At 40.8% G+C, this 14,297-nt stretch overlaps 1 protein-coding gene across 1 annotated transcript in view; it reads left to right on the top strand.

The window, feature by feature from the left end:
- FBXL2 (F-box and leucine rich repeat protein 2) overlaps positions 1-14,297 on the top strand; it is a 433,116-nt gene that overhangs the window by 302,318 nt on the left and 116,501 nt on the right. The gene's annotated exons all lie outside the window — the stretch shown is intronic.

Below are 14,297 nucleotides of genomic sequence, written 5' to 3'. Positions count from 1 at the left end.
TCTCTCAGAGATCGTGCTCTTTTAAAGGTGATTAAAGGATTCTCAGGTACATCATTCCCTATGATATTATCACTCTTTAGGATATGCCAGTGTCTCTTCAGAATAATTCTGAGTTGTTGGCAATCCTGTGAATAGGGAGTGATCATTCTGAATTTCTCTGTCTCAGTCATGGGTTTATTCTTTTTAATGAATAGGGTGCTTCTCAGTGGTGTCCTAACTCTGTCAAGAGTATTCTGTAACAGTTTAGTACTATACCCCCTAGCTTCAAATCTTTCGTTGCTCTCCTTAGCAGCAAGCTCAAAGTCCTCATTGGTTGAACAGTTACTCTTCAACCGCAATAGCTCACCGTAGGGTATGCTTTTGATAAGTTTAGGGGGATGATTACTGGACGCATGTAGCGTACTGTTTCCTGCCGTTGGCTTTCTGTATAGGGATGTTTTGATCTTATTATCCATCACATCCACTTTCAGTTCTAGGTATATTGCCATACTTTTACTAACCTGACCAGTAAAGAATAGATTACAATCATTCTCATTCAGTACAGCAATATTTTGCTGAGCTGTCTCGATAGAGCCATTCCACACTATGCAAAGGTCGTCTATGTAACGATACCATGACCATGAGACGATAGAATTAGTCCATTGCTCCTTCTCTGGTGCCCAGGCCTCCTGCTCCTCCCACCAGCCCACGAATAAATTTGCGTAGCTGGGGGCGAAGCAGGAACCCATGGCTGTACCAGAGAGCTGTCTAAATAAAGCATCCTGAAATAAAAAGATATTATTGTGAAGACAGAATGCAATTAACTCTATGAGCATGATGTTGTGTTGGGCGTATTTTAGGGGTCTCTTTCCTAAAAAGTAATCAATCGCCCTCATCCCTTGTGTGTGCTCGATGTTCGTGTAGAGGCTAGTAATGTCAACTGTCAATAGGCAATACCCTGGGTTCCAGTCAATAGATTCAATTTTTTGGATGAAATCGGCAGTATCTCGTATATATGACTTCAATCTCAAAACAATTTCAAATAGGAAATAGTCTAAAAACTTCGAGAGATTTTCGGTGAGGCTGCCCATAGATGAAATGATAGGGCGCCCCGGTGGTCTGTCCATCCTCTTATGTACTTTAGGTAAGCAATAGAAGGTGGGGGTAACTGGATGTATTGTCATATATATATGGTTGGGTGTGTGTGAGGGTGTATACATGTTTTATACACACACACACGTGTGTATAAAGCACATTCAGGGGGACGTCTCTTTTCTTATAACGCTCCTAAACTGTGGAACGCCCTACCCATCAACATCCACAGGGAGACCAATCTACTGACTTTCCGCAAACTAAGACTTGGCTATTCCCTTAGGTCACTCCGCTCACAGACATAATCTGACAAGTCCAGCGTTGGGACGCCCACAGGTAGCTACGTGCTCTATAAATCCACTTCCATTCAATTGTGTATGTGTGTGTGTGTATATATATATTTTTTTTAACTCCTTTAAACCCTACCTTTTCCCTACCCACCCAAAAACCAAAACCCAAAAATGTCCCTACCCACAAACCCGAACCCACCCTAAAATGACCCTTCCCACCCAAAAACCCAAACCCACCCTAAACCCTTAAACTGCCCTACCCACCCGAAAACCTAAACCCTAAAATTACCCTACCCACCAAAAAACCCATACCCACCCCAAACCTAAAATAACCCTTCCCACCCAGAATCACAAACCCACCCTAAACTCCAAAATTACCCTTCCCACCCAAAAACCCAAATCCACCCCAAAATTACCCTTCCCACCCAAAAACCCAAATCCACCCTAAAATCACATTTGCGACACAAAACCCATACCCACCCTAAAATTACCCTTCCCACCCAAAAGCCCAACTCACCCTAAATCATACATACTTAAATGTAAAACACATATGCCTTTACCACGAAATTTGTGGCATGTGTAGCAAAGGCATATGTGCTGTGATGATACTTGCGTTGTGATGACACTTGCGTTGTAATAGCAAGCATTCATTTTTTTGCTGTTGTATGGCTGTTCCCCAATAAGGGTGGTCTGCCTTGAAGTGATACTTGCATCAGAGGTCTTGACCGGTGTTCTCATCTCATGTTCTCCCAGAGAATGCACCTGTGACCATGTACAGTCTATTGCAAGAGAACATGGGAGCAACTCAACAAAAACCTTATTTCCCAATTCAGTTGGGAGCAAGGTCTTGGTTGAACTGTGGCATTTACATGTCCACAGTATGTGTCCCATGCAAGGAAGTACAACTCTCAATTTATTCTGGATGGGTTTGCATATTGATAAGAACAGTTTGTGGCTGAAGTATGTGTGGTGGGCAGTGTACATTGTCAAAGTTTGGAAGTAATTGGGGTGATACCTAAAAGGACTGCTTTACGCAACCAAAAAGGCCATACTTCATGCTGCTACCAAGATTTCTCAGACCTCTAGCCCACCTGGTCAGATATCCCTAAAAGACTGGCATACTGCATTGTTTTTTGTCTTACCGTACAATTCTAATTACGAATGTTAGGAGATCTAATACACAATTAACTTGACATAAAATAAGGAAAGTGTTATACAATATAACATGATTTTCACATTTTAGTATACCAACAATTACATTTAAAAAACAATATACACATAAATAGCATCATTTTTATCAAACAATTCCAAATTCAATTATTCCAATAGTGCAGTTTTTCATACATCATTGGTGATAAAAGATTTGTGCCACAGAAGATCGACAGCCTAATCCAGTTTTCTTCCCTTGGGAAAACAGCGTACCGCACAAGTTGAAGCCAAGACATGGGAGTCCACCACAATATTAATGAAACTGTTCCTGTAAGGTCTAGTAAAGGGTTCAATAGTTTAAACCTGAGCTCAACCCCTAGTACCTGTGCAACAGAGCCTACTCGCTTAACTTAAGAAAATGTGTAAAGGATTTAGAAGTACCCAAACAGGTAAAATGTGGATAACAAAATACAAAAAAAATCCCATTCTAATTTATGACAATAGAGAATATTTTAATGAACAAAGTGACACCAACATAACAAAACTCCAGAAAGGGAATCCGAGAGTAGATTTTTTAAAGACTATATAAAAATAGCATTAGAAAAGCACAAAGCGCCAACCGCGGGCTAGTGGTCATGCTAGTCTCCGCCAAAAGTAAGGTTGGAGACCGACCATGATGTATCGTAGGTCTGATACGAAGTCCAGGCTGACTCCTGCCAAAGAGTTATCTTTGATCTTAAAAAATCATTAAGTAGGTAGAGTTCTCAGCAGGGCAAGCCTGAAGGCTGTATCCAAAGTTGAGCTTGTCGATGACCGGTCGATGAAGGATGAGGTCTTGGTGGAGCCATCAACAAAGGCAGGAAAAGTTTGAATTTCTACCTTCAGACTTTGTGCCTGATTTATATGCTGGCGATTAGTATTCTCCGTTGCAATGGCGACCAAGTATGTAGACCGTGAACACAATACTCCTCCTGCCAAATTTTATGCAGGCATACCTTAGGTTTGGCTACAGTTGTGACGACTTCATCACCACTGTAGCCAAACCTCTCTGATGACCTGATGGAGAAAGGGCCATCGAAGAAACAGCTGTATGTCCACCCATCCAATCAGGATGGGCTGACATAAAGCAATTTGTTTTACTGTCTGTCACCACCAGGCAAACTCTGGCTGTGAGGGACAGGAAATTGCTAATTATGCCCCCTCCCGCATTGGGAGATGACTCTAACAGTGAGGGGAGCATTACATTTTTTATTTTCAAAAATAAAATTCAGTTTCTGAATTTTCTTCTTGAAAATAAAAAATGTAAACGGTTTGGTGCAGGGGTGCATTATGCTGACGGAGCTTTGTACCAAATAACGATGTTATTATATGTTATTATTATATGTTATCCAATTCATTATAAATGACCAGCTGCTTAGCAGCAGTCATTTATAAATTTGGCAGGCAACCCCCCGGCCATGGGGTATTTTACTCCATCGCCATGGTAGAATGGCGGGCTGTGAGTTCAGATATAAAGCAGGCCCTTAGGTTGGAAGTTAGACTTTAATCAGTTGGACAAGGCTATAGCCAAAGAGAGTTCAATGTCATCTGATGCCAGTCGGTGTTGAGCCGCTGAATCGGATTTGCTGCTGCCGAGAAAAATGTAGCGGGACCTGCAGTGAAGTCATGCCCACTAGAAATGCACAATCGGTGGATCTGCTGGCAGGTTGGCCCCTGCCCCACGGCAGTTCTCCAGGCAAAAGGTTAGCAAAACATTTTCAAGTGCCAGCTTTTAGGGTTAGGCATGAATAGTACAGTCTGACATGAGCCATGGTTTAAGGCCCTCCGGAACCAAACTTGGGGGTTAGGACTCCACAGAAGGCACGAACAGAGTCCAGAGCAGTTCCAGTGGAAACTGTTCAACTGGGCTTCTCCAACAAAGTAGCTTCCTGCAGCTTTAATGCCCATGTAGCTTAACAGGAATTCAGCCAGCTGACCCTTGGAGTCCACTTCCTTGTCCTGGGTGCAAGAGGGCTGAGGCCCAGCCCATAAGGGTCTCCTCGCATTTCTCAACAGAAGGTGCAGTACTTCTTTTGTCTTACACAGGTTCAGTAGTATTCTAAAGAGGGTACCTAGCAATGCCACATTTGTGCCTGTCACTAGTTTGTGGATGGGATGACTTCTGGCACCTCCTAAACCAATGTGTAGTAATTTCCAGGGGCCACCCTACTCACTTTTGAAGTATTTTCTGTGTACTCTGCTGCAAAGACATTGTCTCTTTCTACCTAAAACCAAGATGGTAGAACCTTTTATCCCCTGTGAAGAGCTCCTGTGCCCTCTCTAGAGAATTGGCTAGCAAAATGAGCTACCCCTCATCTGTAGTTCTACAGAACTGTTTTTGAGGTCATATCCCTCTGAGATTGGAGCTGGCTGGCTAGGATGTCACCAGTTGAGGCAGACCCATGTGCGAGGTAAATCTGCCACTGACCGGGTGGGCATCCTTTGAAGTTATTCTAGAGGCTGGACATAGACCTCAAGTTATCCTGTCCGCAGAAAGTCAACCTCTTCCCACACCCAAGGCGTTTGTCTCAGCTCTACTAGTCCGTTCACACCTCATGATGCCGCTATTGAAATCCTGGGTGACAGTTCTAAGCTCAGGTAATTGGACTTATAGAGACTTTAGGCAGGATTTAGGTGACTTTTTAAAAGTACCTTTAGTAAAATGTTTGTTCTAATACCAACTTTATCAGTGAATTGAATTATATTATAGGTGAGCTCCTTTTCTGGTTGTTAAGGGAAAAGATAACCTTATTTAGGTTTCATTTGAACTCTAAATGTTTTCCTGTGAAACAGCTAACCCTGCTACAATGAAAATAGTATTTGGGGCCTTGTCGCTATAAGGGGATGTTTTTAATTACCTTTTACATATCCTACTTTGAAATACCATTCATCAGGCCTTTTCGGGTATTAAGGTCTACTTAGGTGTAACTTCTTAATATTTAAACGTAGGGTTTAGGCCTATCAAAATTTGATAGGTGGAATTTGCAGTTTTAACCTGCACAGCTAGGTTACTGGTAGCAGGTGTTCAGTCATAGTTTGGATTGTCACTTTATTGGTGGCGCAATATGTGCTGCAGTCCATCAGTGACATTTAACTTACAGGCCCTGGGTACATTTTGTACTATAAACTAGGGACGTTCAGATAAGTTAAATGTGCCAGTTAGGAGTATAGTCAATTTCAACATGTATAGTCAATTTCAACATGTTTTAGGGGTCAGGGCCCATGCATTATAATTTTGTTAGCAGAGGCTCAGTGCACAGTGTCTAAACCCCAGAAGCATCAATCCCAAAACATTGTGGTGATAATGCCTAAAAGGATTTTGCTACATTACATATTCATATGTTCTCATCATACTCAAAACACTCTTTCTCTAATTTCTCAACTTAAATTTCACACCGAAAAACCCATCCGCACAGATATTGGCAATAGCCTATAGGCTTAAAAACTTGAAGGCACTGCAAGTGTTCAGTCCAATCGATCTACAATTGACAAATGGGTGTGAAGAATGATCCGAATATGATTTTTGTTGTATGGATAGTGACCTATTATGCAGTGATAGGAATTGATGGGTAACATTGTTTAAACTATATTATCATGTACTATATGGACAATTAATGTAAGCAGGACTCATGAAAAATTGCCCTGAAGAAGTGGTGAGTCATACAACACAAACATGCGTTGGCTACTTTGTAATTCTTCAATATGAGCCTTATGCGTATCAATACTTGAGTTTGGATTCTTTTTTGAAAAACAATGTGATTTATGTGTTTCATTGTATTTTATTAAACTTTGCTTTATGGTTTGAAATCGATTGTGTATTGGACTCCCAATCAGTCGTATCATCTGATAGTGTTACCCAAAAACTCGTTGTACTAAACACCTTAATACAGTATTACAAAACTATACATAGAATCATAATATTTTCAAAGTTTTATACTTTATTAACATTAGGGAAAAATACTTTGTATTTAAATGTTGCGATAAGATTTACAACTTTCAATCCAACAAGCCCAAGTTGCATCAAAAGTTATTATGAATTTATTTACAAATGCAAACATTACTATTTGGAGCTCGTTCCATGTTTTGTTACTTAAAGCTGAACATTCCTCACTTTCTTTGAAAGCTGCGCCTAACAGAAATATAGTAGCCTACACTAGAAATGCAGTTCATTCGTCCTTCACTATGATATTTGAGGACATTTGCCGGCTTTGATTAGGTACTAAGTGGGAGACCTAACATCTGTGACCTATTTATTGTTGGGTTCCGAGTCCAACCGTACAGACAGAGTCAAGCAAGAAACAGATGTCAACGTTCAAGGGTAACACCTATTTGCAGCTACATCATCACTTCCGGGTCAGACCAAAGTCAACGCACATCACAACCTACCGGCACGCAGGAAAAATGCTGTTCAAATGTTCCAGATATTCTAAAGATAAAGAATCTGCAGTAAAACAGAGTATCCACTACAAAGAGCATTTTTAAAGGCAAGTATCGTGTGCTTACATACACACTCACCACTCTCCTGCTATAGTCTGTTTCAGTGTCATTCATATTCTGCTTTTGCCCACGTCAACACACAACATGAAGCAAATTGCCCTGCAAGAGATGGCATTTTGTAGGTTTTATTGGGAATGTCTGACTGAAAACTACTGCTCTTCATGTAGGCCGATCCATAAGGTTTCAATTTTCCCTCATTTTTGTTCACTTTTCATTTCTGTCCTCCTGCTCTTTCCGTTATTTTTTTAGAGCACTCTGCATCCCCCCAGTGAGTGCCACACTCCATTCGTATCTTTGATAGTGTATAATGGTTTTACCATTCCAAGATGACTGCCCCCATGTTTAGTGTTAAAGCTTTATTCGCCATTATGCAATGTTTAATAGGAGCCAATCTTGGAGTAGTATTGTGTGTTTTAATATGTGATTTAAATGATTGCTGGGAAATTCCCAGGTTTCCAACAACCTAACTTACTGGAAATCTAGTGTGGTAATGATTGATTATGTGCATGGAGTGTGTTTATGCCTTTTCACGTTTGAGTCCTTTCATAAAAAGAGTACATTTTTTCTGACATTTTTTTAATTTGGTAGACATCCTCTTTGGTATAGGTAATGGAGCCCCAGGTGAATTTGAGGTGACCTCCCATGAAAATCTTCTCTTTTCCTCATTTATAGTTTTTCGTGTATCCACTGTAACTGCATGTTTCCCCTAATTCTGCCCTTTTCTCTCAACATTTCCTCAACTTTGCGCGCTTGACACTTTTCACAGTTTATCAAAATTTTACAAAATGAAAATAAGTTGCCAGGCAACGTTTTTGCCTTTTATCAACACATAGTAGCCCAGCACAGTTTAAGCACAATTTATTACAGTCAATGAGTCAAAGAAAGTTTGGTTTCACGAACAAGCCGATGTTTTCAGTTTCAATTGTTCTTTATTGTTCAATCTTTAAAAACTTTTGACAGCATCACTTTTGGAACCGCCAACGCGTTTCAGGGCTACAAAAGTACATATAAAAAAGGACTATTTACAATTTTATACATGACAATATTATACAAGATAAAAACACATACATCGACTTTTATTCATTTTATAGAACACGTCTTCTGACACTACATAATCTCATTCTTTATACAGTACATTCTTTTACTAGATGAACGAATGGGAGAAACAAGGGAGGAACCACTTTCTAGTATTACATGACCAAATGCATCAGTACAAGCAGTCTAAGGACATACCTTGAACAGTCAATATAGTCATTTCTGGTTGCCAATTTCTTATAAGTTCTTTGTTGACAGTTTCTTATGAGTTCTTAATGGTAATACTGAAAATATTAAGGAGATAAGTTTATCAGGACGGTTGCACTACAGGAGCGCCTAGCATTAGTATTGATCATTTGTTATACTTACAGGTATTTCAGAAAAAGGAGTATTCTATTTGGTGACCCTTTATCATTTCTTCATCTTGTTAAGGCATCATATTTGATAGTCGGAAGGTCAATTATACAGAATAGTAACCTAAAGTAAATAATATTAATTGTGAATTATAGTCTAAGACAGGGTCACGTTTATTTATAATTCTCATAGGTGATTTCCTAAGAATCATATTCGGTATCCATTTCCTCTTCTGTGTCATTTTCACAGTCTTCAGATAAGAGATGTTCATCGACTAGCTCCGAAGTATGTTCTGAGCCATGATTATTTATTGAGTTTATTTCATGACTATTGCTTACTTCCAGAGTTTCTTTGTCTTTACCTTTATCAGCTAAGTCCTCCATCCTCGAAGGTATAGCCAAGTCTAAAGCTGGATTGAATAAGTCTAATGATTGGGATCCCCCTTCTGCTGCCTCATTTGACTCACTACTCTCGCTGTTCTCTGGTGCTGTCTCATTGCATATTAGCGCTACCCGAATCTCATTATTCTCGTTGGAAATTGGAGGTACTGCTTTGTGTATATCTGAGTCAGCTTCGTGGTTTATATTAACCAGTGTAGTGTTGTTCTCAACTCTTATTACAGTTCCATCCTCCACCAGAATAGCCTCGTCCTTAGTTCTTTCATTAGTGATATCATCGATGTCCGCACCTGTTGGTGTTGCTATTTTAGGAACAGTTCCACAGTTAAATTGAGGAGGGCGCAGAATTGTCTTGCCTGCCGCTTTCCTATCGCTCCCTTTTAAAGTAGCCCCCGGTGACAATGCTACCAGTGTTGCTGGTTCAGAGTTTACTGCCTTTCTCTCAGCCTCCCCCCTCTTCGTATCTTTCGTGGCTGCTATAGCCTTTATGAGAATAGCAGGAGCTAGAGCGGAGGTTTGGGCTGAGGCCGAGGCAGAGACTGGAGCGAAGGACGCTATTTCTGTATTACCTTTGAGTGCAGCCGTTATTGCAACCGCAGTTGCAGCTGTTTTAGTGTTCCGCGTTGTACGGGGAGGGGGTTTAGGTGACATAGTCTCGGTTGAAAACAGAGCAAACCTCGCCTTGGCCAGACCCAGCAAGTTGCTGCCAGATCGAGTAAGTCTTTTCTCCAGCCAGCCCCGCACTGCACACCAGATATCTGAAGAAAGCCACAGCATGGGCCGAGATATCCGTCAAGAGCAGAGTGTAAAATGTGTATATGTGATGCTGCTGCTTGTGAGGCAAAAGAAAAGCACTGCAGAGTGTAACCAGGTAGGCGAGACAGAAACAGATGCAACTTCTGCCCTCCGTGTGTTTGTTTCTTTGTTTATTTTTCCGTCGCTCTCAGCCGTTTTTTTTCCCTTTCCTCGCCTGCACAGCGCGCATACCACTCTGACTCACCGGCTCCGTGCACCAGCCTCGTGGCTCTCGGCCTGCCACATTAATTCGGGTTCTCAGAGTCCCGTCGTCCACAATCGTTGCCTTGCCGTCCTTTTCTCCTCCTCGCCAGGACGCTGATTTGCAGCGCTCAGCCTGCTGCCTTAGCACTGTGGATCACCGTGCTCCCGTTTTTTTTTCTTTTTCACCAACACGCCGGCTCGATTCACGGCTCACAGCCTACCGGGTTAGTGCTGTGAAATCATCGCATATTGCAGCTCTGCAGTCCTTGAGAGATGCCAGTGATCTCTGTCGGCATCGGAGTGAAGGGAGGGAGCTCTCGATCCGCCGCCAGCAGAGCCCTCACTCCGCCATCTTGGACTCCGCCTCCCTGGTGAATCGACACAGAAGAGGAAATGGACAAGCCTATGGATAAAACTTTGAGTAAATTACCTCCGAAGAGACGCAGAGGTAAAGGTAAGACAACCCACAAGAAGAGAGGTAAAGCCCTATCTAACTTGGCTACAGACACATCTTCTTTTAATCCAAAAAGAATGGCCAGTGAAAAAAGTCCGCTAAGGAAATGGATTGAGGCTAAAGGGCTAGTTAAGACTATGACTCTAAGGCTCTCTGGGGGGAGTCCTACAGATAGCCCTACAGATAATGAGGTATCGCAAACTCATAACCATGAATTCTTCGAAGAGTCTAAAAAAAAAAGAAGAAAAGGGCTTTCTATCAACGGAAAGGGCAGCAACATCTACTTTATCGGCACCCGTGGCTACGGGTAACGAATTAAACAAGTCATCTGCTGAAAGGATGGATGCAAATTTAACCGAAGCCATCAAGCCAGGAGGCACTGATCACCCCCAATTAGATACTATACTGAAACTCCTGATAAATCAAAGAGCAGAATCGGAGCTACACTATGAACAGCTGAAAAATGATAATATAAGACTGCAAAATTCCATAACTGATATAGCCTCTATATTAAAGGGTATCACACAGGAGATAACAGAGCTCCAACAACGTACGGTCTTAGTAGAAGAAGGAACCCAACGACTTGATTCCACGGTGGAGCGTCATGATGCCGAGCTAACTCAACTTCAGGGGAAAGTTGAGGATTTAGAGAATCGTCAAAGAAGATCCAACCTCAAACTCTATGGAATACCGGAAGGACTGGAGGGATCTGACCCGAGAGCTTTCTTAGTGAAATTACTACCCCGAGCATTCTCGGACCTCTCAGACTGGGATTGGGACTCTCAGGTGCAGAGAGCACACAGACTACCACTTGTCCAAAAGCGTCAGAGTAATAAATTTCCACGCCCAATCTTGATGTATTTCGGTAATTTCCTGCTTCGACAAGCGGTCTGGCAAAAAGCTAAGCCTAATTCCCCAATAGTTATTGATAACCTTACTATCTTTGCTCGGTCAGATCTTAGCAAAGCTACAATGGACAAAAGATGGGAAATGCGCAAACTGATTGACCCAATCAATAAATTGGGAGGCTCGGCTTACCTACAAGAACCTGCTCGACTCAAAGTTATCATGAAGGGGCGCGTAAATTTTTTTAGTGAAATACATGAGGCACAGGAATATTTGGCTAGTCTGAATAAGAGCCAAAGGAGTAATGATTGAAAAGAAAAATGGAACATTTCTGTTATTTTCAGCTGTTCTCAGCTCTATTCATATATAAAGAGACTCAGAAACTTTCTTATAGATAGTAACTGAATATTAAGACCTAGAATATAGGCTGGGTTTCTCTGGGCACATTTAGTCACTAATTTTGAAGCAGCAGAATAATAACACAAGTATGCATTCTGGGTGGAGGTGGAGGTGGAGGGAGCTTTATGGTCCTGGCCGCAGGCGCTGCCTTGTCAGCGGCAGCACTAGGTAGGGGGGGGGGGGTGGGGTGGGCGGGTCTTCGCAGGTTAGGATGGGTGGAGGGGCGGGAGATGGGGGAAGGGGAAGAAAAGAAAAAAAAATATTTTCAACCTGGTAGAAAAACTTGCTGAGAGCCTTTTTTTATTAAACTGTGCTATATATTTTGAAATGCGTATAAAGATGCTGAATTTCGACAATATCTTTTTTATCAGAGATGTATAACATTAGATGCTTGTCTTGGAATGTTTCAGGGCTGAATAACAAACGTAAGAGGCAGTTAGTGGCTGAAGAATTAAAGCTATATAATCCTCATCTAGTATTTCTGTCAGAAACTCATATTATAGACAAAGACAAGAAGCTACTAAATCAGTTAGGTTTTGAGATGATAATCAGTTCAGCAACCACGTCCTCCATTAGAGGGGTAGCTATCCTAAAAGACAAAAGGTTCAAGGCAGAAATAACTAAAACACAGGGCGATAAATGGGGGAGATGGGCTATAGTCCAATTTTGCTTCGGTAATATGAAGTATGTGGAAGTATGTGGCATGTGTAATTTATGGCCCAAACAAAGAAGACCCTAGAGTATTTGAACAACTAAACATAGCGTTATTAGATTGGGAGGGAGAAATAATAATTATGGGAGATTTTAATTGCATTCTGAATTGTCAGACGGACACAACACGCCCGGGCAATTACAAACGAATGCCTAAAAATAGAGCATCCATTTTAAATCTATGTAAAATACACAATGTTAAGGACGTATGGAGCTCACTATACCCAAACTCTCCAGGCTATACATTCTATTCAGCTCCTCATAGACTGTGCTCTCGCTTAGATATGGCCTTTATCTCAAACACTCTAATGAGATCCACAAACATGGTAATATACCCACGCATTACATCTGACCACAATCCTATCATGATCGAATTTGCTCTGTCTTTGAAACATAAAGCTCCAAGAGCTTTCACCTTCCCTAGGAATTTAGTATCAGATGCGAATTTTATTTCACGATTAAAACAACACATTACAGAATTTTTGACTTTTAACAGAAATACAACTTCTTGCTTAATAGTGTGGGACACTTGTAAAGCCAGCATCCGAGGGTTTACACAAGCCTTTGTCTTGAAACAAAATCATGAAAGAAATAATTATAAATTAACTTTGACCTCTGACATTGTAGCTGAGGAGATAAAACTTGTAAAAGCTTTAAGAGATAATCTCCCAACCCTGGACATTAGCGCAAATCTTAGTCAGCTAAAATGTAAAACCAAAGAGACTCTTTTAAAAAAAAGAAGTGCACAAGTTCATAAATACAAATTTTCACAATATGAAGGTGGCGACAAAATAGGAAAAATCTTAGCATTTAAAGTTGCAGAGGATAGAGCACAGTCTACGATTTCCCAAATTGTGGGGGCTGACAACAAGAGATATAACCAACCGGAAGATATAATTCAACAATTTGCTAAATATTATGAAACCTTATATACACCAGAGAATATGTCTAATGATAAAATAATTGAAAATTATTTAAAAGAAAATGTAACAACTAAATTATCAAGAAATGAGACAGAGGAATTGACTTCAGAAATAACTAATGAAGAATTAAAGGAGGCCATAAAATCACTCCCATCAGGCAAATCTGCTGGTGAGGACACCATCCCTCTAGAAATTTATAAATCATGTATGGAAGAGCTAACACCCTTTCTTCTGGAAGTAATCACTTATATTGGCAGAACCGGATCAGCCCCCCGCTCTTGGAATAAAGCCAAAATTATCTTCTTTCATAAAAAGGGTAAACCTAGTGAGGAGATGGGCTCATATAGGCCAATCTCCCTGATCAATGCTGATGCAAAGATTTTCGCCAAATGTCTGTCCAGAAGATTAGCACCACTAATGCCTAAAATTGTAAATACGCAGCAACATGGATTTATAACAGGGAGAGATACATCAGCTCATGTTAATACGGCAGTAACTGCGTTCGACATAGCAGAAATAGAGGCTACTCCCCTGGCTATGATAATGTTGAATGCCGAAAAGGCGTTTGATCGGGTGGGGTGGGATTATTTATGGCACGTAATGGAGTCAATGGGGTTTGGTGGAAAAATCTTAAATGGGATTCGGGCACTTTATGACAACCCAATAGCATACACTAGCTACGGCGGTCTCACTTCACAATGCTTTCCAATTAAGAGGGGTACACGTCAAGGATGTCCCCTATCACCTTTATTGTTTGCTCTTTCACTGGAACCGTTTTTAAAGGCTTTGGATACTCAGGCAGGAATAATACCTTTTAAGACTGGCAGTCAAAGTTTAAAAATTACTGCGTATGCGGACGATATTGCCATATACTCTATCGAAACAACTGATACTTTAAAAGCTATCAAATCTGAAGCTTTAAAATTTGGTAATGCTTCAGGTTATAAATTAAATGCTCACAAAACTCAAATAATAGCTAACTTTGTACCCCCTCAACCAACACCCGAAATATGTAAGACCGCGACATATCTCGGAATTAAAATTACCTCAAATGTTAAAGAACTTAATAACATTAACTATAAAAACTTAATGAAAACTACTACTTCAAACTTAAAAAAATGGCACCGACTCC

This window comes from Lissotriton vulgaris, chromosome 4_1 (assembly GCF_964263255.1).
Source record: "Lissotriton vulgaris chromosome 4_1, aLisVul1.2, whole genome shotgun sequence".
In the NCBI taxonomy this organism is placed as follows: Eukaryota; Metazoa; Chordata; class Amphibia; order Caudata; family Salamandridae; genus Lissotriton; species Lissotriton vulgaris.
The sequence above is the reverse complement of the archived record's forward strand: the minus strand, read 5'-3'. Positions and strand labels throughout refer to the sequence as shown.